This window comes from Triticum dicoccoides, chromosome 3A, assembly GCF_002162155.2.
Source record: "Triticum dicoccoides isolate Atlit2015 ecotype Zavitan chromosome 3A, WEW_v2.0, whole genome shotgun sequence".
In the NCBI taxonomy this organism is placed as follows: domain Eukaryota; kingdom Viridiplantae; phylum Streptophyta; class Magnoliopsida; order Poales; family Poaceae; genus Triticum; species Triticum dicoccoides.
Window position 1 is genome coordinate 281758733 of NC_041384.1, and position 25840 is coordinate 281784572.

A 25840-nucleotide genomic window follows, 5' to 3' on the forward strand; every position below is an offset into this window, starting at 1 on the left:
CCACCATCACAGGTGTTTTCTCTAACTTCATAGTGTGATATGTGGTTGCATGTTGCATACGGTGTCTAGCTTTTAATGCTTCTAATTAGGGTAAATTGCATCTGCTTAGTTTACACATTATACCTGTGAATATGACATGCCTTCCTATTTTTGGTACACACTACATCTATGTGTTAACCTTGTTCTTACATGAAACTACCTCTCTTCTGTATCCTGCATCAATCACTTACAATGAGTCGCCTTTATTCATTGCCTATTGCATATTATTTCTAGCATGTTGCCACGTATTGCTTCTAATTTGGTCAAATACATTTGTTAGGGCACCCTTTTAATTTGGCAGAGTGATATTGGTTTCATATTTCATATGGTTTCTAGCTTGCGTTTATTCTAACAAGTTCAAGCACCTTGTTCTTAGTTTACACTTTATACATCATACATGTCAATATGTCACACCATCTTGTTTTTCATACATATTCCATCCTCCTAACATGCGGCTGCCTTACATGAAAGTAGTGTTCATCAGTATCATGCATCAGTGAGTTAAGAATAGCAAATTTTATTATTTTTTCTTGTGGGTTTGACTTGACAAGGAAAAATTAAGAAAGAGTAAGGAAGGCAATTATGGTGGTCCTCTGCAGCAACGTAAACGAAGCATCTGTACTGATTCTCCTTGTACTGATAGTGCATTACAAGGTCCAAGTCTCCGCTCCCCTACTCCACCATCCAAGGTGCTTGCTCTAACTTGGTAGTGTGATATCTAGTTGCATGTTGCATATGGTGTCTAGCTTGTATTTCTCCTAATTAGTGTAAACTGCATCTGCTTAGCTTACACATGATATGTGTGAATATGACACGCTTTCCTATTTTTGGTACATACTATATCTGTCTATCACACCATGTTCTTACATGAAACTACTCTTCTTGTGTATCCCGCATGAGTCACTTATGATGGAACACCTTTAAGTTCACAGTGTGATATTGGTTTGCGTCTTGAATATGATTTCTAGCATGTATTGCTTCTAGTTTGATGAACGCCACCTATGACGAGACAATTTTCACTAGGCAGAGTGATATTGATTGCACCTTTCATATGGTGTCTAGTTTGTAGTGCTTCTAATTTGTTGAAGTGCCTTCTGCTTAGTTACCACATTATAGGTGTGAATATGTCAAGCCGTCCATTTTTTCGTACATATTCTATCCTCGTATCATGACTTTGCCTTTCATCATAGTAGTGTTAGTCAGTATCATGCATGAATGAGTTCTGAAGAGCGAATTATATTCATTTTTCTTGTCGGTTTGACCTCACAATGCAAAATCAATAAAGCTGAAGGAAATTGGCAAGGCATTGGATGATGGTGGCCCTTCCGAGCAACTGAAACCGAGGTTCTCTACAGATTCTACTCCGCCATCCTCCCAACAAGATTCGCAAGACAACGCAAGGCTAGACAGTCAACGTAGTTGTGTAGATGATGAGCACATCTCCCCTACTCCACCATCATAGGTGCTTGCTCTAACTTGGCACTATTATATGTGGTTGCATGTTGCGTATGATGTCTGGCTTGTATTGCTTCTAACTTTTTTGAATTGCATCTGCTTACTTTACACATAATGCCTGTGAATACGACACATGTTCCTGTTTCTAGAACAAACGTGTACATGATGAGCACATCTCCCCTACTCCACCATCACATGTGCTTGCTCTAACTTGACACTATTATATGTGGTTGCATCATGCGTATGATGTCTAGCTTGTATTGCTTCTAACTTTGTTGAATTGCATCTGCTTACTTTACACATAATGCATGTGAATATGACATGTGTTCCTGTTTCTAGAACATACATGTACATGATGAGCACATCTCCCCTACTCCACCGTCACAGGTGCTTGCTCTAACTTGGAACTGTTATATGTGGTTGCGTTTTCTGTATGATGTCTAGTTTGTATTGCTTCTGATTATGTTGAATTGCATTTGCGTAGCTTACAACTTATACCTGCAACGATCACTTACCCATAAGACACATTTAACTTGGGACTGTGATGTAGGTTGCATCTTGCATTGTCTTCTAGCTTGTACTGCTTCTAATTTCTTGAAATGGCACTTACGATGAGACACTTTTTACCTAATAGAGTGATATTGGTTGCATGTTCATATGGTGCCTAGCTTTCATTTCTTCTAATTTTGTTGAAATGCCTTCTGCTTACTGTTTTTTCATACATATTCCATCCTCCTATCTTATGTGTAAATATGAAACACTTTCTTTTTTTGTATATATTCCATCCTCCTATCCTGCGCTTGCCTTGCATCAAACTAGTGTTCGTCTGTATCATGCATCAACCAGTTATGTAGAGCTAATTTTACTCATCTTCTTGTGGTTTTGACTTCATAAGGCAATATAAGAAAATAGGAAGCAAAAGAGTAAGTTAGGGGATGTTGGTGGTCCTCCGCACCGATGCAAACAGAGACTCTAGATTTTCCACTGCTAGTGCTAATGAAGTTGAAGTCCCAAGTCTACATGATGAGTTCATCTCCCGTACTCCACCATCGCAGGTGCTTGCTCTAAGTTGACAGTGTGATAATTGGTTTCATGTTGCATATGTTGTCTAGCCTGTATTTCTTCTATTTTGATTAAATTGCACCTGTTGAGTTCATACATTATACATGTGCATATGACATGGCATTCTATGTCTAGAATACAGTGCATCTATCTATCATACCATGTTCTTACATCAAAGTACTACTGTTGTATATCCCGCATCAGTCACTCATGATTTGACACTTTTTTAACATGGCAGTTTGATAGTGGTTGCATCTTGCATTGATTTCTATGTTGTATTGCTTCTAATTTTTCAAATTGCCACTTATGACAAGACACTTTTAACTTGGCAGAGTAATATTGGTTGCATCTTTCATATGGTGTCTAGCTTGCATTACTTCTATTTTCTTGAAAATCCTTCTGCTTAGTTTACACATCGTAGCAGTGAATATGCCATGCCGTCCTGTTTTTCTTACATATTCCATCCTCATACGGTTGTCTTACATCAAAGTATTGCTTGTATGTATCATGGATCAATGAGTTCTGAAGAGCGATTTTATTCTTTTGTGTTGTGGGTATGGCTTGACACGGCAAAGTCAAACAAGAGCAAGGAAAATAATATAGTAGGGAGTGGTGTTACTCGTCGGGTGAAACAGAAAAGGATCTGCCATCCAGATTATGCTGGTACTTATAGTGTAGTAGTAGGTCCAAGTCCACCGGCTAAATCTACAAACACAATATCACCTGCTCCACCAGCTGCAGCATCCGCTTCAACTGTACCAGCATCTCAATGAGTTACTCGTTCATTTGCTCCGGAACTGGCCAGTTCCCAAGCTGCCTTCACACCTAACACTACTTCCAAAGCACTGCTGACACAACAGGACTTGGCAAGATCAGATGAACCTCATGAGCATCAACACCAAGACGGTACCTGACCAAGTCAAGTTGTAGTTGCATGCTCCTTTATATGTACTCTCACAGTTTGGTGTACACTAACACTTTCCATATTCGTTTTTGAACTAGCACCACGACGCAAGCGGAAACAGACATCACGGATAATACTTGACAGATTAACAAAATCTAAAGGAGGAAGAATGGAGATCCATTTTGAGGCTGGTTTAAAAAGGCCACGTGATGCTACAGAGTCAGCCAAGTTAGTATCAGAGGCAGCTGTTGCCGTTAGGTGTCATGCACGTATCCTCCCAACGTGGATCCAGTACAGGAATGAGAAAGACAATACCCAGTTTAACACCTTCCTTGACCATTTATCCGTAAGTAATGTTATTCATCACAATTAGTAATATTGTCTTGCTCTGTCCCATACTTTCTAGCTTCCTCCTAATAAGACTCACATTCTTTTTTCAACAGATGAGGTTCAAGTTGGATCCGAAAGATGATGCAACCAAACAAGCATTGTCGGTGTACTGGAGTAGGGGTACCCTAGTATCCCGAACTTGTGCACGGGCAGTCGCAGCGCCCCGCGGCAAGGCTTGCCGGGTGACCACCAAGGTACTCCGTAGTTCCTTTGGAGCCATTCAAGAACAAAGTATCCGAGCCAAGGAGACAAGACCCCAGCAAGAGGAGCTTGCCGGGAAGGCCAACCAAGGCACCTCAAGGAGCTTGCCGCGACGCGCCACGCGCCCCGGCAAGGCCCGGTGAGCGACAAGCTCCCGGGCGCGACAAGACAACGACCGCGGCAAGGCGCTTGCCACGGCAAGCCACCACTCCGCGCCCGCGCTCCAGCACATCCACCAACGTGTCGCTCTGGGACCCTTTCAGGCGTACGTGGCAGAAGGCTGTGCAGCCAGGGGTGCGCGGTGGCAAGCGGCGCTGACAAGATTGCCATCGTGGCAAGCGGTGGCGTCCCTGGCGGTCCCTTTTGCACTGTTTAGGCGACACAGACGGGCATTTACTGCCCTTGTCCCCTGCCGTCAGGGTTAGGTATGATACACTGTAGCAGGTAGCTGTACCTACCGCAGCACCTTTCCATTTTTACCCTTGTCTACGTTGCCACTTGTCGGTGACCCCTTGAGCATATAAAAGGAGGCCCATGTGCAACGTAGAGGGGGGTTAGCTGGTCAGCCAGTTCAGAGGAGATTCACGCTCGGTCTCGTTAGCTGCTGGAGTATACTGTAGCACTCCGCGCTCCCGAGCAAGAAATCAATACAAACCACAAAGCAGGAGTAGGGTTTTACGCATCCGTGCGGCCCGAACCTGGGTAAACTGCTCGCGTGCCTCGCCTCGATCCGCTCTTTGCATGGCCTCCGCCCTCACCGAATCGAAAGGGACTCGGCCCGCCGGTCCCATAGGTGTTCGTGGATCAGTCCCCCGACATCCTTGGCGCGCCAGGTAGGGGGCGTCGAGGTTGTGTGAACCAGATCCGGCGACCATGCGAGCTAGATCTTCATCATCCTCATCGACATGCCGCCGAAGAAGAAGGCTTCGGAGGCGGCTGCTCCGTCCGCGCCGAACCCACCATCGCCGGAGCAAGCGGCTGATGGGGCAGGTGCTGGTGGAAGAACGGGCGTCGACGAGGGAACTCACGGTGCTGCTAGGTCCAAGGACAAGGCTGCGCTGCCCATCGGCAGCGTGGCCGGCTCCCACAACGACCGGGCACACTCCAAGACCTCGGCGTCCGTACATGCACCGCGCCCATCTCAGGAGGCGCGGGACCGGCAGCGTCATGGTACCCACAGTACCATGCGTTTGCTGGACCAAGATCGAGCTGGTGGATCTCGGAGTGCTCAAGACCAGCATGCACGCCAACATGCTGGCACGAGCGAGGCACCGTCACCTGGACGGGATACTGCTCCTTCTAACATAGTTAGAAGTCCGAGCATATCCCGCCCCTCGCACCGTTCGCCACCGCCGCCCGCCACTGCAGCAGAAGCTTTGGCGCGAGCTCAACTGCTCCTAGACTACCCTCCAACGGCAGACAAGATCGACGACTGGAGGGCCACCATCCAGAGTCTCATCGGCTTCGCCAACGGTGACGCTCAGCGGCAGCCGGGCACGTCGCTGCCGCGGCAAGTCAGCCAGGCACAAGCCGGTGGCGACAAGACCGGTGGGGGTGCAACCACTGTGCACTCTCCGCCCCGAAGGCCAAGATCACCGACTCGCCGGATCCACCTCGACAGCGACTCCGTCATCAGATCCACGAGCTCGTTGCGATCAGCGCCAAGTTCTTCACGAACGACAACAAGAAGACGCTCGTACTCGCATCGAGCGCCGAAGAGAAGCGCGACGTCAATCAAACCAGCGCGCTAGGCCCTCTGTCGACATGCATGCACCAGGGGAACCAGGCGACTTGCCGTACGCAGTAGGTTGCCCTGCGTTTACCCGTGAGCTGCGGCAAGTCCAGTGGCCCAGCATGAAGAATTTCAAGCCAGACGTACCGGAGAAGTACGATGGCAAGTCGCATCCGTCGGACTTCCTTAGCATCTACACCATCACGGTGCAGGCTGCCGGGGGACGGGACGACAAGATCCTTGCCAACTACTTCCCGCTGGTGCTCAAGCCCAACGTCAGATCCTGGCTCATGCACTTGCCGGACAACTCCATATCCTCCTGGGCAGACCTTTGCCATCAGTTTGTCGGCGCCTTTACAGGCGGCCACAAACCTCATGGCCAAGAGAGTGACCTTCATCTGCTCGCCCAGAAGGAAGGAGAGCCTCTGCGCAAGTACATTCAGAGATTCAGCCGTGTACAGCACAACATCCTAGATGTCCACCCCGCTGCAGTCATCAGCGCGTTCCATCAGAACGTGCGTAACCACGGGATGCGGGAGGAGATGGCGATGTGCAAGATCAGAGGCGTCAGTGAGATGTATGCCCTAGCCGACAAGTGTGCACGTGCTGAGGAAGGGAGGAGACTCCCCGGAGAGAATACAGGAGCAGGAGGATCTGACAGTGAGGATGCTGCCCCGGCAAAGAAAAACCGGCGGCGGAATAGGAAGAAGAAAGGCAAAGATGTGCTAGTCGTTGAGCAGTCCGGCAACGAAGGTGGCGCCAAGAAAGCCAATGTTGGTAGCTCCAGCAAGGAGATTGCCGCATGCACCAACTGCCAGGCTGTAGCGGTCGCCGACAAGCAGGACAGCACCGACAAGCAGTACTGCAAGATCCACCGCACCAAGGGCCATGACCTCCAGAGCTGCAAGAAGGTCGAGCAGCTTGTCCAGCAACAAAAGGCTGAATACGAGCGACGCGACAAGGAGAGGGCCCAAGGTGGCGCTGGAGAATCCGGCAAGAAGCGCGCCGGCCGGGGAGGACGCCGCGGCAAGGCCAAGCAACGGCAAGGAGACAGACCTCCCCGCGGCCGCGACAAGGATGAAGATGACGACGACGATGAAGACATGGATGATGTCGAGACCAGTGAGTAGGAGTTCCAGAAAGCCATAGAGGTCTTGTGCGTTGACGGCGGTGCTTCTATGCATACTTCACACCGCCAACTCAAGCAGTGGGTGCGGGAAGTCAATGCGGCGGAACCACCTGTCGATTCGCGCAAGCTTCTGAAATGGTCCAGCACGCCTATCATCTTTGATATTGAGGACCACCCTGATCGCACAACTGCGGTCGGGTGCTTGCTGATGTTGGTTTCACCAACTATCCGCAACGTCAAGGTCACTAAGATGCTAGTTGACGGCGGGGCCGGCTTGAACCTGATCTCCTCCGCTGTACTCCAGAAACTCCAGATCCCTGACAGCGAGCTTGAAGAGACCGGCACATTCCAAGGAATTAACCCGGGAAGGAGCAAGCCGAAGGGGAAGGTCACGTTGCCAGTAACATTTGGCAGCGAGCTGAACTTCAGGACTGAGAGGGTCACTTTTGACGTTGCCGATATTCCATTGCCTTACAATGGGATACTTGGCCGTCCAGCACTCGCCAAGTTCATGGCAGCCTCTCACTACGCATACAATATGCTGAAAATGCCAGGCCCGATGAGCGTCCTCTCTGTCCCTGGCAACAAGAAGGATGCTCTTATCTGCGCTGACAAGATCTACCGGGAAGCGGCAGCCGCAACAGACCGCGAGTCACTTGCCATTGAAGCTCCCGGGGGGAAGAAGACCAAGTCCGGCAAGATTTCTGATGCTGCCCACTCCGGCAAGCGCACCTCTTCGGAGTGCTGCGCTGCCGTCGAGGACGCACCATCGAGCTCCACCGGCAAGTGTAAGAAGACAATGGCAGCTCCGCCAGAAACCAAGAAGGTGTCCGCCAAGGAGGACGGCACTGGTGGTACCTTCACCATCAGTGCCACTCTCGACCCTAAATAGGAAAGCGCGCTCATTGCTTTCCTGCGGGCGAATGTCGATGTGTTTGCGTGGCAACCGTCTGACATCCCCGGTGTTCCCAGGAAAGTAATTGGGCACCATCTTGCCGTTTGTCCTCATGCGCGGCCCGTCAAGCAGAAGATCAGGAAGCAAGCAGTGGAGCGCCAAGAATTCATAGCAGAAGAGATCAAGAAATTGGAAGCAGCAGGCCTCGTCAGAGCAGTGCTCCATCCTACGTGGTTGGCCAATCCTGTAGTCGTGCGCAAGGCAAACGGTGTTAACAAAGCTTGTCCCAAAGACCCATTTCCTTTGCCGCGCATTGACCAGATTGTTGACTCCATAGCCGGATGTGATTTGCTTTCATTTCTTGACGCATACTCAGGATACCATCAGATCTGCATGGCAGAAGAGGATGAGGAGAAGACCGCATTTATTACTCCATGTGGCACGTACTGTTTCATACAGATGCCTTTCGGTTTGAAAAATGCTGGTTCAACATTTGCAAGGGTAGTCCATGTCGCTCTTGATCCACAAATACACAGAAATGTGGAAGCTTACATGGATGACATAGTAGTCAAGAGCAAGGACAGAGCAACCCTGATTCAAGATTTAGACGAGAACTTTGCAAATCTGCGCAAGATCAGCCTCAAGCTCAACCCAGAGAAGTGTGTGTTTGGAGTTCCCTCCGGCAAGCTTCTCGGGTTCTTCGTGTCTCAGCGGGGAATTGAAGCCAATCCCGACAAGATCAAGGCCATTGAGCAGATTGAAGCACCAAAGCGCGTCAAGGATGTACAAAGACTTGCCGGTTGCGTGGCTGCTCTCAGTAGGTTTATCTCTAGGTCTGCTGAGCGCGCCCTGCCATTTTTCAAATTATTGAAAAAGGCAGGTCCAATGAAATGGACTCCGGAAGCAGAGGCTGCGCTGCAAGATTTGAAGAGATACATGTCCTCCCCTCCAATACTTGTCGCACCTAGGCCACAAGAGAAGTTGTTGTTGTATATAGCGGCAACCAATCATGTGGTTAGTGCTGCGTTAGTAGCAGAGAGGGAGGCAGATGACGAGCCTGCAACCACGGCAAGCACATCCAGCGACAAGCAGGGGGCTTCCCTGACAAGCTCTGGTCCCGACAAAGATGAATCTGCGCAGATGCACGAGGAAATACAGAAGAAAATGGTGCAGCGCCCAGTTTACTTTGTCAGCTCCCTTCTGCAGGGGGCTAGGTCAAGGTACTCTGGCGTGCAGAAATTGCTTTTCGGCCTCCTTATGGCCTCGAGAAAGCTGCGCCATTACTTCCAAGCACATGAGATCACAGTTGTCACTCGCTTTCCGCTGAAGAGGATACTACAGAATCCAGAAGCGACATGCAGGATTGTTGAGTGGGCACTGGAACTGTCAAGCTTTGGCCTCAAGTTTGAAAGTACTTCAACTATCCAAAGCAGAGCACTGGCAGAATTCATAGCAGAATGGACGCCAACACCAGATGAAGAAATTCCAGAAACGAGCATCCCCGTCAAGGAAGCAGGCAAAGAGTGGCTGATGTACTTCGATGGTGCCTTTTCGCTGCAAGGCACCGGCGCTGGCGTGCTGCTTGTCGCACCCACCGGAGAACACCTCAAGTACGTAGTCCAGATGCACTTTCCCAAGGAGCAAGCAACAAACAATACTGCAGAGTATGAAGGCTTGCTTGCCGGTCTCAGGATCGCGGCAGACCTTGGGATCAAGAAGCTCATTGTCAGGGGTGACTCACAGCTTGTCGTCCGCCAAGTAAACAAGAATTATCAGAGTCCGTTGATGGAAGCCTACATCGACGAAGTGAGAAAGCTAGAAGAGCACTTTGACGGCCTACAGATGGAGCATGTTCCAAGAGCCCAGAACGACATTGTCGATGGACTGTCAAAGTGCGCCGCACTTAAGTTACCTGTGGAACCAGGGATCTTTGTGCTCAAGCTGACTCAACCGTCTGTAACGCCATCAACTGGGCAGAGCAAGAAGAGGAAGTTGATTTCTGGTGACTATTTGCCGGCAAAGCTCCCCGAAGCCGCCGCCAAGAAGGTCCCCAAGATCAACGCCAAGAGCGCTGAGGAGCAGTCTGCTCCGGCAAGCCCTAGGGTTTGTTCCGTTGAAGCAGAAGCTCCCGACAAGTTTTGCTCCAACAAACTTGCCGCGGAACGTCAAGCTCCGGCAGAACCGCAGATTCTTGCCATAGAAGCGGACGTTCCCGCAGCAACAGATTTGCCTTGCACTGAGGAGCAATCTGCTCCGGCAAACCCCAGGGTTTGTTCCGTTGAAGCAGAAGCTCCCGACAAGTTTTGCTCCGGCAAGCTTGCCGGGGAACGTCAGGCTCCGGCAGGGCCACAGGTTCTCGCCGTAGAAGCGGATGTTCCCACAGCAGCAGATTTGCCTTTAGTCCTTGTTGTCAAGCCACAAGCTCCAGCATGGGCATAGTAGATTGTCCATTTCCTTCAGACAGGAGAACTTCCCGAAGAGCAAGAAGAAGCAGAAAGAGTAGCCCGGCAGTCAAGTATGTACCAGTTTGTCGACAAGACACTGTACAGAAGGAGACTCAACGGTGTGAAATTGAAGTGTATTCACCGGGAAGACGGACAAAAGCTGTTGGCAGAGATACATGGAGGCATATGTGGACACCACATTGGCGCAAGAGCACTTGTCGACAAAGCATTCCGGCAAGGTTTCTTTTGGCCGACAGCCCTCCGGGATGCGACTACACAAGTAACCAAGTGTGAAGCATGCCAGTTCCATTCCAAGCAGATACACCAACCAGCTCAAGCTCTCCAGACGATCCCTTTATCCTGGCCATTTTCGGTCTGGGGGCTCGACATTCTCGGCCCCTTCCCTCGAGCAGTCGGGGGCTTTGAGTACTTGTACGTTGCAATCGATAAGTTCACAAAGTGGCCGGAAGTGGAACCAGTGAGGAAGGTGACAGCACAGTCAGCAGTCAAGTTCTTAAGGTCGATTGTTTGCCGCTTCGGGATCCCTAACAGGATAATCACCGACAATGGTACGCAATTTACGAGCCGCACCTTCATGCAGTACGTCCAAGATCTTGGCGCCAAGGTCTGCTTCGCTTCTGTTGCTCACCCGAGAAGCAACGGTCAAGCGGAGAAGGCAAATGCTGAAGTGCTGCGCGGGCTCAAGACTAGAACTTTCGACAGGCTGCACAAGTGCGGAAGAAGCTGGATCGAGGAGCTGTCGGTGGTTCTTTGGTCGATCAGGACGACGCCAAATCGAGCCACTGGCCAGACACCTTTCGCTCTAGTCTATGGAGCAGAGGCAGTTATCCCCAAGGAACTCGTATACGGGTCACCTCGAGTGCTCGCTTATGATGAGCTTGAGCAAGAGCAGCTGCGACAAGATGACGCGCTGCTCCTTGAGGAAGATCGTCTTCAGGCTGCTGTGCGAGCTGCTCGCTACCAGCAAGCTTTGCGCCGCTACCATAGCCACAAAGTTAATGCCAGAAGTCTCGAGGAAGGCGACCTTGTTCTTCGGCGTGTTCAGTCCGCCAAGAATTCCAACAAGTTGACGCCGAAGTGGGAAGGCCCTTACCGGGTGAAACGAGTCACTAGGCCTGGCGCTGTCCGCCTTGAGACCGAAGATGGCATTCCGGTGAGCAACTCCTGGAACATTGAGCATCTTTGTAAGTTTTACCCGTAAGGCGCGGTTGCCGGAACCTGTTCCGGCAACCACCTTTTGTACAAGTCTTGCCGCTGTTGCATGTAATCCTTTGTACAAAGCCGGGCGCAGACCCCGTGCATAAGTAAACCTCATGTGCTCCGCACATTTTGTCGATTTCATGCTTTTTATTTTTGGCATATATGATCTGCACTTTGTGCCGCACCTACTCCACGGTAAGCGATAACGAGCCGTAAGGCTCCGTATCTTTATTTTCTCTTCTTTCTTTTTTCTCAAGGAAAGGAAGGTTCCCTTGCCCACAAGTTTGCCGGGAGGAAAGGAGAAGATAATGGTATGGACCAGGCGTCGTTCAAGAAAGTTTCGCCTTGCCGGGAAGCAAACAACAGAAAAGATAAGTTGCCAAAGTTTGAGCAGTCAGATTTTAAAAAAAAATTAAGTTATCTTCCTTGAACGACCGTGCTTTGTATGGAAAACCTGTGCGCGGAGGAACCAGCTCGTAGCTAGTGGCGCCCTTACTTTGTTTCGAGTCCGCTCAACAACTTAAGTGAGCTGCGACTAGTTGTCGCGCCCTTACTTTGTTTCGAGTCCGCTCAACAACTTAAGTGAGCTGCGCCTAGTTGCGACAAGATTTCTTGTCGGCAGCGGCACCGCCAGCAGGCTGCTGACGTCCCGCACTCAGCGCTCGAGGCTAAGGTGCCTGCGCCGGCAAGTTCCCTAAAACCGTAGGGTAAAAGCATACAAAGCAAGGAGTCAAGTAAAGGGAATAACATTGCAATGGCTACCCAAAATAGAGTTATATTACAAAATAGCTTGTCGCAGCTCTAACAGATCGTTTTCATAACTTGATCGACAGCGACAAGAAAAAGGAGGAAACGGGCGGCCTAGTCTGCACGATCGCCCTCAATCCTCTTGATCCCGCTCACCTTGTCCACAATGGGTGCGACAAGGGCCTTGAGCTCCTCCAGATCGGCATCCGGCGGCAAGGTCCTGAGGACATTGGTGAGGCGGAGGCCCGGGTTGCGGAAGGCCACTTTCATCAACACCTTCTGAAGGGCTCCCGCGCAGATCTTGCGCGACTCGTCGGCCAGCTGCTTTGGGATCCTCTCCCGGAGTCACTGGAGGGCCGTCGCCACGCCCTTGAAGAACAAGACGAGCTTGGCGCTGGGTTGGAGATTCTCGTCGGAGGGATACCCGAGATCCTCCATCCCCAGCTGCGCCAGCTCCTTGTCGATGTCTGTGGCGGCATTCACAAGACTCTCCGTCCAGTGCTCCACAGTTTCCTTGAAGGCATTTTGGGTGGTGGCAACACTTTCTAGCAGCGCCTTGTCGGCCTTGATCTCCTCCCTCAAGGCCGCCTCCTGCTTCTTGGCGCCGTCCAGAGTCTTGGTCAAAGCGGTCAGCTTCAACTCAAGATTCGCATTGGAGTCCTTGGCGGCGCTGAGCTCTTTGCCCTTCTCGGCGAGATCGGCCTCCAGCTGCGCCACCTTCGTCTCCAGCTCCTTCTTGGCGGCCTCAGCGGCGGCGGCAGCGTCCTCTGCTTGCCTGAGGGCTCCGCCAAGTCTTTCCTCGCGCGCGGCAAGCTCCTCCTCGTGGGCGTCAAGATTGACCTTCCGCTGCGCCAGCTCGCCCTCCTCCGCGGATAGCTTCACAGCAGCAAGCCACTGTTGCTCTTCGACTTCAGCTTTCTCGAGGAGGAAGGCCTTCTACGCTTTGTCGAGTTGCTCCCGCTCCTCTGCCAAGGACCGACGAGCTTCCTGATGGAAGCCTCGGAGCTCCTCCGCGCGCTTCTCGATGTCTGCTCCCGCCTTCGCGACAAGAGCCTCGCGGGACTCCAGCTTGGCTTGCCGCGCGCGGTAGAGCGACACCAGCTTCTGCAGCAGCCGCTCCTCCTCAGGCTCGTTGCTGCTGCTGCTTGGCGCGTCAACCACCGTCAACCCAGCGGAGGCGAGTACTTCCCCGTCGAAGATCTCTCCCTCGACCGGCGCCCTGGAGCTTGCCGCCCAGGGGAGGTTGATGAAGACGTCATCGCCGGCCTTCAAATAGACGCCTGGCTGGGGCTCCTCGGAATTTGGCGCTGCGGCATCGGCGGACGGGTCGGCGGTCGGCGTAGCGCCTGGCGCTCCTGCGGCCTCAGGGCCGTCAGTACGATCGCTAGACCCCTCGCCAGTTGCTGCGGCGGCAGCCTTGGCGGCCTCGGCGCCGGTGGGATCGTCAGCGCCAGCTGCTCCTTCGGCAGCAACCTCGGTCTCCATCTGCTCCATAGCAGATGGGTCTGACGGCCGGAAAGGGGAGAAGAGTCAAGCAAAATCCAACAAAAACCCAAGAACAAGAACCCAAGGGAAGCCTTGAAGCGAAGGGATTACCTGTGCCGGGTTCTGCAGTCGTGGTCTCCGCCGTCGGGGGGCCGCTGGTGTTGTCCCTTGCCGGAGAACCCTCCCTTGCCGGAGACTTCTCCGTTACCGGAAAGCCCTCCCTTGCCGGAGAGCTTTCCCTTGTCGGAGGATTCTCCCTTGGCTCCTGGTGGGGCTGCTCTGCTCCTACACAAATCAGCAATCAAACGTCAGCAAAGACAGAATATCCATGCGCACCTCACAAGCGGAGAGCAAATCATATACTTACACTGGGGGCTGCTCTGGAGAAGGGTTGCCGGGTCCGGCAAGGTTGTCTCAGGCGTGCCCCCCGCCGTCGTGGTGGGTTCGTCCTCGATGACGATCACCGGGACCTTGGCCCTCTTTGCTGCTCTCTGGGCCAGAGTCCTAAAGAGGAATAAGTTCAGAGAAAAGCAAGTGAGAAACAAGACAAATAGCAAGGATTGAAGAAATGCAAGTACAGCAAGAGAAGCTTACTCTTCTTCTTCTTCCTCGTCGGAGCTGAACGCGGAGAAGTCGAAGTCCGGCGCGCGCCCGGCTCGAGGAGGCGGAGGAGAAGCTTCCCTTGGCCGCTTGGCGGGAGCAGTGGCGGTGGTCTGGGATGACCCCGCTCCGGCTGCCGGCGCGGCGTGAGCAACGGCAGGAACTGTAGCGGTGGTCCGGCTAGACTCCGCTCCAGTTGCCGTCGCAGCATGAGGCGCTCCCGCGGCAACGGTGTTTGCCGCAGTGGAGCATGTCATGCGGCGTGGCGACTGTTGACCCGCTTGCTGCTCCGCCACGTCACCGGCCTTGCGGAGACGCCTTCTTGGTGGGGATGGAGGCTCTGCTTGCGGCGAGCTGCCCGAAGATGAGGAGGAAGAAGAGTTAATGTCCAGCGAGCCGCTCGTATCCTTGGCGGGCTCGCTCGGCTCGGCGTCACGCCCGGCAAGCTCCTTCTTGCCAGCGGGCTCCCCTCGCTCGGCACGGCTTGCCGCCTCTGCTGCATCTGCCACCGCCTCTTCCAGCCTGGTGGCAATGAGTGCCATCTCCGCATCGGTGGTGTTGCAGGTGAGGCCATCCTTCTCGTCGGAGCGGATCGGCACTTCCACCAAGTCATCGAAGAACTGCTGCACGACGTCGTCTGCGGGCTCCTGCCAAGTTGGCACAATTCCATGCGAGTCGCACTCCGGCATCATTGCACGGATGCGGTCGAGCGAGGAATTGTTGCACGGCGGAACGACGCCCCCCGGCAACCTAAAAACCTCAGGATGTTGGGGGTCATACTTGAACAGCTCCTGCAGCATCACGTTGAGCTCCAGGACAGTGAAGTTGTAGTTGAGGCCCAGCCGCAGCCTCATGATATCTGCCGCATTCTTGAACTCCCAAGTGGGCCTCCCCCATTCCTGCAGGGGGGCGACGCGGCGGCGAAGAAAGTCTGCGCCAATAGTGCCTACAGTAAGCCCGGCAAGCCTGAGGCGTAGGATCCGGGTGACAGCAATCTTCAGCCTGTCGTCTTCCGGGGCCACGTCACTCCAATTGCTGCCGCGTGCTACTGGGGTTTTGCACCGGGTGGTGAATGGCTGCGGGTTCTCCTCGTCAATCCAGCACCAGTCTGCTCTCCATTCCTCCCACTTGCAGCGGAATTCTCCCTCCAGATACGTTTCCTTCTTGCCGGCCCTTGAGATCCAGGCGATTCCGCCGGATAGAGGCTCTCCTCTCTCTACTCGGGGTATGAAGAAGTGGCGGAAGAGGGCTACGTTGGGATGGACTCCGACAAAGTTTTCGTAGAGATGTGCGAAATCTGCCATCGTCAGAACGGCATTGGGGGTGAAGTCAAGGATGTGGAATCCGTAGGTATTCATGATGTCGCAGAAGAATTCAGAGAAGGGCGGGCAGAGCCCGTAGTAGAAGAACAAGGCGAAGAAAGGGTATCCGCTTGGGGCCTTCTTCCAAGCGGCGGCGGGGAGTACCTTCGTACGCGGATGCCCGCGCGTCTCCGTCGACCAGACGAGGTAGAATTTCTCCCTCAGCTCCTTCGCGGCAAGCTTGGGGGGGAAGACGGCCCGCTCCTTCCGCAGTGCCGCAAGCCGCTGCGCCTCGGTCGACTTCACGCCCTTCCCCTTGTCGGCTTTTGGAGCCATGGCGGAAGTGGTGGAGGAGGTCGATGGCGTTGGTGGTGCTGGTGGCGATGGGGGGCGGAGCGCTGCTCTCTCTTTCTCGGCTTTGGGAAGGCGAGGGAGCGGCGGAGATTTCTGAGATTGGAAGCAGCAACTGGCAAATGGGCGAGCTGCCCCTGTTTCCTCTGCTTATAAAGAGGGAGGGGGCGGACATTTCACATTTCCGAATAAAGAAACCACCCACGATCTCTCCCACGACGCCGCATTCAACGCGTGCCGTTCGGGGAGGGCGCGGTGGATACGGAGAGAGATACGGCATAACCTAGGCCGCGCGTGCCCATGCCCTGTTTTGGGCCTGGCCCAACAGCGCTCGGCACCGTGTATGCCCCAGGCCCGGGGGCTCCTGTCAGTGTACTGGAGTAGGGGTACCCTAGTATCCCGAACTTGTGCACGGGCAGTCGCAGCTCCCCGCGGCAAGGCTTGCCGGGTGACCGCCAAGGTCCTCCGTAGTTCCTTTGGAGCCATTCAAGAACAAAGTATCCGAGCCAAGGAGACAAGACCCCGGCAAGAGGAGCTTGCTGGGAAGGCCAACCAAGGCACCTCAAGGAGCTTGCCGCGACGCGCCACGCGCCCCGGCAAGGCCCGGTGAGCGACAAGCTCCCGGGCGCGACAAGACAATGACCGCGGCAAGGCGCTTGCCGCGGCAAGCCACCACTCCGCGCCCGCGCTCCAGCACATCCACCAACGTGTCTCTCTGGGACCCTTCCAGGCGTACGTGGCGGAAGGCTGTGCAGCCAGGGGTGCGCGGTGGCAAGCGGCGCTGACAAGATTGCCATCGTGGCAAGCGGTGGTGTCCCTGGCGGTCCCTTTTGCACTATTTAGGCGACACAGATGGGCATTTAATGCCCTTGTCCCCTGCCGTCAGGGTTAGGTATGATACACTGTAGCAGGTAGCTGTACCTACCGCAGCACCTTTCCATTTTTACCCTTGTCTACGTTGCCACCTGTCGGTGACCCCTTGAGCATATAAAAGGAGGCCCATGCGCAACGTAGAGGGGGGTTAGCTGGTCAGCCAGTTCAGAGGAGATTCACGCTCGGTCTCGTTAGCTACTGGAGTATACTATAGCACTCCGCGCTCCCGAGCAAGAAATCAATACAAACCACAAAGCAGGAGTAGGGTTTTACGCATCCGTGCGGCCCGAACCTGGGTAAACTGCTCGCGTGCCTCGCCTCGATCCGCTCTTTGCACGGCCTCCGCCCTCACCGAATCGAAAGGGACTCGGCCCGCCGGTCCCATAGGTGTTCGTGGATCAGTCCCCCGACATCCTTGGTGTCGGTGTACTGGAGTAGGGGTACCCTAGTATCCCAAACTTGTGCACGGGCAGTCGTAGCGCCCCGCGGCAAGGCTTGCCGGGTGACCGCCAAGGTCCTCCATAGTTCCTTTGGAGCCATTCGAGAACAAAGTATCCGAGCCAAGGAGACAAGACCCCGGCAAGAGGAGCTTGCCGGGAAGGCCAACCAAGGCACCTCAAGGAGCTTGCCGCGACGCGCCACGCGCTCCGGCAAGGCCCGGTGAGCGACAAGCTCCCGGGCGCGACAAGACAACGACCGCGGCAAGGCGCTTGCCGCGGCAAGCCACCACTCCGCGCCCGCGCTCCAGCACATCCACCAACGTGTCGCTCTGGGACCCTTCCAGGCGTACGTGGCGGAAGGCTGTGCAGCCAGGGGTGCGCGGTGGCAAGCGGCGCTGACAAGATTGCCATCGTGGCAAGCGGTGGCGTCCCTGGCGGTCCCTTTTGCACTGTTTCGGCGACACAGACGGGCATTTAATGCCCTTGTCCCCTGCCGTCAGGGTTAGGTATGATACACTGTAGCAGGTAGTTGTACCTACCGCACCACCTTTCCATTTTTTACCCTTGTCTACATTGCCACCTGTCGGTGACCCCTTGAGCATATAAAAGGAGGCCCATGCGCAACGTAGAGGGGGGTTAGCTGGTCAGCCAGTTCAGAGGAGATTCACGCTCGGTCTCGTTAGCTGCTGGAGTATACTATAGCACTCCACGCTCCCGAGCAAGAAATCAATACAAACCACAAAGCAGGAGTAGGGTTTTACGCATCCGTGCGGCCCGAACCTGGGTAAACTGCTCGCGTGCCTCGCCTCGATCCGCTCTTTGCACGGCCTCCGCCCTCACCGAATCGAAAGGGACTCGGCCCGCCGGTCCCATAGGTGTTCGTGGATCAGTCCCCCGACAAGCATGCACTCATGTTTTTCAGTCTGCTCTGCGACAGTATCGGTACCACCTTAGAAAATCTCACTTTGAAGGCAAGGCTAATAATGAAATCGCCCAAACATCTCCAGTGGAATATATTAAAGATGAAGATCGGACATCCCTTGTTAAACACTGGTCTGATCCAAAGTATCAGGTAGGCTATATGTATTTTATCAGAGTACATATTGAACTTCTATTTATGTATGTGCCTTACAAGTGTATCTTCTTCTAGGCTAACTGTTTGAAGAACAAGAACAACCGTTCTAAAGTGAAATTCCAACACACAACAGGATCTCGTAGCTATATTGCACACTGTGAGGCTCTAATAAAAAGCTGCTACTTCCTTCTTTTTTCTGTGCCATATAATCGTATCTATATTGACTTGTTCCAAATACAGAGGAAAGCCTGTGCGGACCAAAAAGAACCTGAACCGAATGCGGTGCAAATCTTCAAGGAATGCCACACCAGCATGATGAAGGGCATGAGCACACCAGTTCAAGCCGTTGTTGTAAGTCCTTACTCCTCCTACCTTTGAATTGATTGGTACTGTGATGTGTTCATTTAACTACTTGGTTTGCAGCCAATATCAGTTACTCTGTTCACTTTTATACACAGTTGTCTTAAAGTATCATTTCACCCAAGGTAGTCAGAATCCCGACTCGACTGCTAGAATCCTATGACTTCATGATTCTACGGAAGCATGTCGATCCAAATCCCACTATGAATCCGGACCAGGTAGAATCCATCTTGAGTCGCGATCCAAATCATAGAATCCTGTACAAAAAATTGTATAATCCCGACTATGCTATGGACTATGTCCGATTCTACTAATTTATCTAAGTCGTTTGTTTAGTTGTAGCAGAATAGTATGCCATCATCCAAACCCATTTTCATATACCTCATGGACCTTTATTCCCCTCCCAAGCCCAAACGCTCAGCCGCTAGCACCTTTGATCTAGCTCTCAGAAACCCTAGATCGAAATTGAGGATCAGGCTTGTCGACAGATGGAATTTGTGTGAAAAGGAGGATCCTTCAAGACTGATCGGAGAAGGAGAGCATGACCTTTCAAGATTTAGCACTGCAAGTTAGATAGACAATTGGTCGACTCTTCACACACTCTAAAAAGAACCTAAGTAAATTTCCTGCATTGAAGGCTTAAATGTTATACATATTTCCCTCTCATATATGTTCCACACATGTGAGCTAGATGGTAGGTTAGCCATAAAAAAAGTGGAATACAACTAGCATTTATGTGTACGTTCTTTCCTCCATATTTGGTGTCAAAACTCAATAAAACCCATATAAATTTCTTGTGTGCATACAAAATATCCTATTTGAGTAAATCTAGTAGAATCCTCGATTTCGCGACTCGATCTTACGACTCGATTCTGTCTGAGGAAAATCGATTCGACTCCGAATCCTGACTCTGACTACCTTGATTTCACCTTACATGGTTTCAAAGAGATGAAGGATATTCTTTTGGTCTTGATCTGTATTCTAGTTGTTATGTTCACGTGCGCACACAATGATAAAATAGCCTGTTTGTTTTATATCTGTTCGCCCATGATACGAATGATGTCATACTATGTTCATCATACTTTAAACCATGTCTCTTTATCCTTAGATGTTTGACGAATGTGAGGAAATAGACAATACAGCAGGCATGCTACATGGAAATATGTTCCAAAACTGATTTTATTATGTAGTTGGCACTACAATACATGCTAATGTATTACAGTAGTTCACCAAAATAAGTTATGTATAAACGTGTAACCTACTTTGTTTGTTTTTGTCTCATTAGTAACTTATCTAGTACACTAATCTACAAGTTCAAACTTTCAAGAAGCTATGGAAAAATGATTGAACAGCCACAACCGCCTGAAGGTGACGAGGCTACCACAGGAACAATGTCACGTCTTGTTGCAGTGTGTCAGTATCTCTCCACTAATAGTGCAAAAAGCACCTTCCTGCGTAATTCTACGTTGGTTGTCAAGGTAACCTCGTCCAAATCGCCTACTGAACAAAATATTCCTGCTAGACAGAGTGATATATCTATGCTCCAGACACAAGTCCAATCCCTAATGGACGTCGTTTTGGAAACAAGAATAATGGTTGACAAATGTCGTGAAGATATGAATGGTTTTGAAACCAGACTATTAGACATTCGCTTTGTTATTCAAGAGCAATGGCGAAAAAAAGGTGTAGATCATGCTGCTCCATCAGATTCTACAGCCTGAAACATTAGCACTCAGGTCCAATGATCTGTGCTTCTATACATCTGATGGTGCTTTTATTTGCAAGGACTATAAACTTTATGCCAACAGGCCTTTTGTTGTGATACAACATTTATGATGCTGCCAAAGGCTGCAATAATTATGACGCTATTTTTGTATAGTGTAGGTTTACCATAGTAATGTATTCGGCCGAAAGCTTCATAGGAGCCCAACATGCCAACATTCGTCGGGCCCATTCCAATTAGGCTAAAAACTATTATGGGCCAAAATTTGCATGTAGCCAACTAAAAATATCTGGGCCTAAATCAGCATAAGATTTCATATTTTTCTGGTAGGCCTGTGCCCATAGTGGGCCTTTAACAGGCCTAAACATAATTTGGGACCTCAGTAACAATAAGCCGTTTACAGGTGTAAATATCTCGAGCCCATAAAATACATGGGCCTTTAAAAGACCGAAAGTGAGATTGGGCCCATTTATGATGCAGATCTTTCATAGGACGAAATTCGGACAGGCTGTAAATGCGCCGACCTAATACACGGGCCTTTAACAGGCCGGAAGTTCGGTCGGGCTAGATTATCGTCATTTTTATATGGGTCGTTAATGGTCCCGATGTGACATTGGGCCACATATGGCCCATGGATTTCGTTCGACGTTAACATGCCGAAAATCACAACAGGCCGAAGTGGCCCAAATCTATAGTGGACCTCTAGCAGGCCGAATGTCAGACATGGCCGAATAGGACCCAAATCCTTCATGGTCGTTTATGGGCCGAAAGTTCCAATGGCCTATAAATGGTCCCAAATGAAGCAGGACCTTTAACAGGCCGGAAATACACCAGGCCGTAATTCGGCCCATACACTTAGCGGACTTTTAACGGGCCAGTAGTGACCATGGGCCGCGATGATGACAAGTTTAGGACAAGCCGTTGACGGGCCGATTTTACACTAGCCGTACGGGCCTTAACTGAGAATGTTTGGCCTTTAGCTGGGCCGGCCCATTATGGTCCGCAAAATCTCACGGGCCTTTAGCTAGGCCGGCCCATTATGGCCCGCAAAATCTCACGGGCCTTTAGTTGGGCCGGCCCATAATGATACGCAAAATCTCGTGGGCCTTATGCTAGGCTGGCCCATTATGGACCGCAAAATCATGTGAGCCTTTAGTTGGGCCGGCCCATTTAAACTTTATGGGCCACTTTTGGGCTGGTCCACGTGTCAACGTATCATAGGCGCATCTCACCCATTGGATGAGTGCACCTGTGCCAACGCGGAGCTGACACGTGTTTCCATCAGCCAATCATAATTTTACACATGGAAAATCCCCATTGGTCAGGGCTGTTAACGGGTTATCGGATCCAAAACCGGACCCGATAGCTTAACGGTGTTCCATTACGGTGGATGCCACGTGTCGGTCACCCTTGACGAAAGCACTTCTGTGACGCGCGATTTATCGTCATGGAAGTGGACACTTCCGTGATGATAATTTTGGTAATGTCATGGAACACTTCTACGACAACACATGTATGACTATCTTCATTCTATCATAAATTTGTCATGGATGTACATGCATGATAGAAAACGTGACCTATTGTGACAAACACGTATCATCACAGAAGTGTATTTTTTGTAGTGTTTAGGCCTCATGTTTACTCATATCAATGGCATAATCAACTAGCGAGCAATAATAATAAATCTCGGATGACAACACTTTCTCAAAAAAATCATAACATGATATAACAAGATGGTATCTCGCTAGCCCTTTCTGAGGCCGCAAAACATAAATGCAGAGCACCCCTGAAGATCAAGGGCTGACTAGACATTGTAATTCATGGTAAAAGAGATCCGGTCACAGTCATACTCAATATAAATTAATAGCAATGCATGTGAATGACATTAGTGCTCACCAACTAGTTCTTTTTAATAAGAGGATGATGACTCAACATAAAACTAAATAGATAGGCCCTTCGCAAAGGGAAGTAGGGATTTGTAGAGGTGCTAGAGCTCGAGTTTTGAAACAGAGATAAATAATATTTTGAGTGGCATACTTTCATTGTCAACATAACAACCAAGAGATCTCGATATCTTCCATGGTACACACATTATAGGCGGTTCCCAAACAGAATGGTAAAGTTTATACTCCCTACCACCAACAAACATCAACCCATGGCTTGTCCGAAACAATGGGTTCCGTCCAACTAACAACGATCCTGGGGGAGTTTTGTTTGCAATTATTTTGATTTGATTTGAGCATGGGACTAGGCATCCCGGTTACCGGCCATTTTCTCGTGAATGATGAGCGGAGTCCACTCATCGTGAGAATAACTCACCTAGCATGGAAGATATAGACAGCCCTAGTTGATACATGAGCTATTCGAGCATACAAAACGGAATTTCATTTGAAGGTTTAGAGTTTGGCACATACTAATTTACTTGGAACGACAGGTAAATACCACATATAGGAAGGTATGGTGGACTCATATGGAATAACTTTGGGGTTTATGGAAGTGGATGCATAAGCAGTATTCCTGCTGAGTACAAGTGAAGTCTAGAAAGTGGCTGGGAAGCAACCAACTAGAGAGCGACAATAGTCATGAACATGCATTAAGATTAATCAACAATGAGTTCAAGAATGAGTAAGACATAAATCACCGTGAACATAAATATCGTGGAGGCTATGTTGATTTTGTTTCAACTACATGCGTGAACATGTGCCAAGTCAAGCCACTCGAATCGTTGAAAGGAGGATATCGCCCTATCATACCACATCACAACCATTTTTATAACATGTTGGCACGCAAGGTAAAGCATTATAAACTCCTAGTTAATTAAGCATGGCATGAGCAACTATAATCTCTAATTGTCATTGCAAACATGTTTCATTCATAATAGGCTGAATCAGGAATGATGAACTAATCATATTTACAAAAACAAGATAGGTCGAGTTCATACCAGCTTCTCTCATCTCATCCAGTCCATCATATATCGTCATTATTGCCTTTCACTCGCACGACCGAACGGTGTGGATAATAATAATACTGCACGTGCATTGGACTAAGCTGGAATCTACAAGCATTTAATACAAGAGAGAAGACAAGGTAATATGGGCTCTTAATTAAATCAACAATAATGCATATGAGAGCCACTCAACATTTTCACCATGGTCTTCTCCTCTCGACCCCCAAAGAATAAGAAAAGAAATAAAACTATTTACATGGGAAGGATCCCAACAAGCAAAAGAAGAACGAGAAATATTTTTTGGGTTTTCTTTTAATTACTACTACTACATGCATGGAAAGTAAACTAGCTAAAAGCTACAACTAATTATTTTTTTGGTTTTCTTAAGGTTTCTCAAACACACAAGAAGAAGGCTTAGAAAAGAAAATAAACTAGCATGGATAGTAGAATGAACAAGTATGAACACCAAAAACTAGAATGAGAGTATGAACATGACTGTAATGTCAGTGAGAAATACGTAGTCCCCCAATCTTAGGCTTTTGGCCTAAGTTGGTCTATGCCCACGGATCGAAGCTACTCTCTCTGATGTACTGAGGAGGGTCCTCAGGGTGCCACTGGTTGGCCATCTCCTCCGGATCCCACTGATAAACATACCGTATATAAGGGTCAAGTGGTGGCTCAGGCTCAGGCTCTGGGACTTGTGTCAGCCTCCAGTATGCATAAATGGCCTTGGGTAAGATGAGGTACATGCCTAAAAGTATGTTAAACAAAGAGGGTGCGGATAAGGTAATAGTCTCACAGTGAGTTTTATCAAATATCAAATTATAGTTAAGCATCTTCCTCTTATTTTTAACAATAAATTCATGTGCTACCATACTCTTATAATCTAGAAAAATAGGGGGCAACAACTTTTCCCCTTTCTTATAATGCCTAATAGGTATCTCAAAGTGTTTAGCAAGTCATGAAGCAAAGATGCCTCCGAAGATGGGGCCCTTTGTACGGTTCAGGCTTAATCGTTTAGCAACAATAGTGCATAAGCTGAAAGTTGTATCACGAAACAAAGCATGGCACAAAATGACAAGATCAGGAGCACTAAGATTTCCACTGTTCCCGCGACCAATTAAGCATCTACTAGCAAATATCGCAAAGTAACATAGAACAGGAAAATGTATACTAGTAATTCTTGCACCAGAAACTTTCCTCGTTTCCCCTACAGCAATTCTATCAATAAATCCACCCACATCACTACGATGTGGTTCCTCGATGCTGCCCACAAAGGTTATCTTGCAGACCCGACAAAAATCATGGTGTGACATCTCCTTAACCTCATCATATAAGTGAAACTCCACTGAAGGTGGTGATTTCTTAGCATGGAAATAAAATTTTTGCATGAAAACATTAGTGAGTATGAGATACTGTTCGCGTTGGTCGTGGAAGAAGTCGGTGAGGCCTGCATTGTCAGCCATGTAATAAAAGTCGTCGTAAATTCTGGCGGCTCTCAAGAACGCATCACAAGGCCATTCGCACGGCCGAACCACCTCAACGCGAGGAAGATTGTATTTGGGCTTTTTATTCTCCTCATTCTGCTTATCCTTCAAGCTTCGGCTTGAAGAGCTCCTCAACAATCTCTTCATCATTTTCTTTCTCTGAAAAATTTCTGAAATTTTTTAGTGACTCAAAATAAAAGTGAACCAAACTCAACAAGATTGATATCAACTACTCCCATAGGTGCCTAGAGGCTATATCATGCATTAAAACTACTTTTGACCATATAAATTTGACATGCAAGCTCAAGAACAAGGTCACCTTGGTAGCAAAAATTTGCAATAAATAAAGCACTAGAACAAAAACTAATTGGACCTTTGGAGGAGTCAAATGCCGAAGAACAATCCCCCAAAACAGTTTTGTGAATGGAGCTTTGAGCAAAGAGATCGGAAATGGCAGCAAGATGAGATAGAGCACGGGTTTGAGCTATGGGAGGATTTTTCTGGAGGAAGACGAAGTGAGTGGGTGTTGGAATTATTGGAGGGGGTCCACGTGGGGCCCGCGAGGCAGGGGGCATGCCCCAGGGGATGGGCGCGCCATGTGCCCTTGTGGCCAAATGGTGGGGCCCCTGGTGTGTTCTCAGTGCCAGATATTCTTAAAATATTCTACAAAAAATCATATTTCAGTTTCAGGACATTTGGAGAACTTTTATTTTCAGGGTATTTTTATTGCAAGGATAATTTAGAAAACAGACAGAAAATACTATTTCTTTTCTTTATTTAATCTAAATAACAGAAAGTAAAAGGAGGGTACAGAGAGTTGTGCTTTCTAACTTCATCTATCTCGTGCTCATCAAAAGGAAATCCACTAACAAGGTTGATCAAGTCTTGGTAACAAACTCTTTCCGAATAACATGAAACCAGAGAATTTTCGAATAACACTAGGTTACCTCAACGGGGATATGCATGTCCCCAACAATAA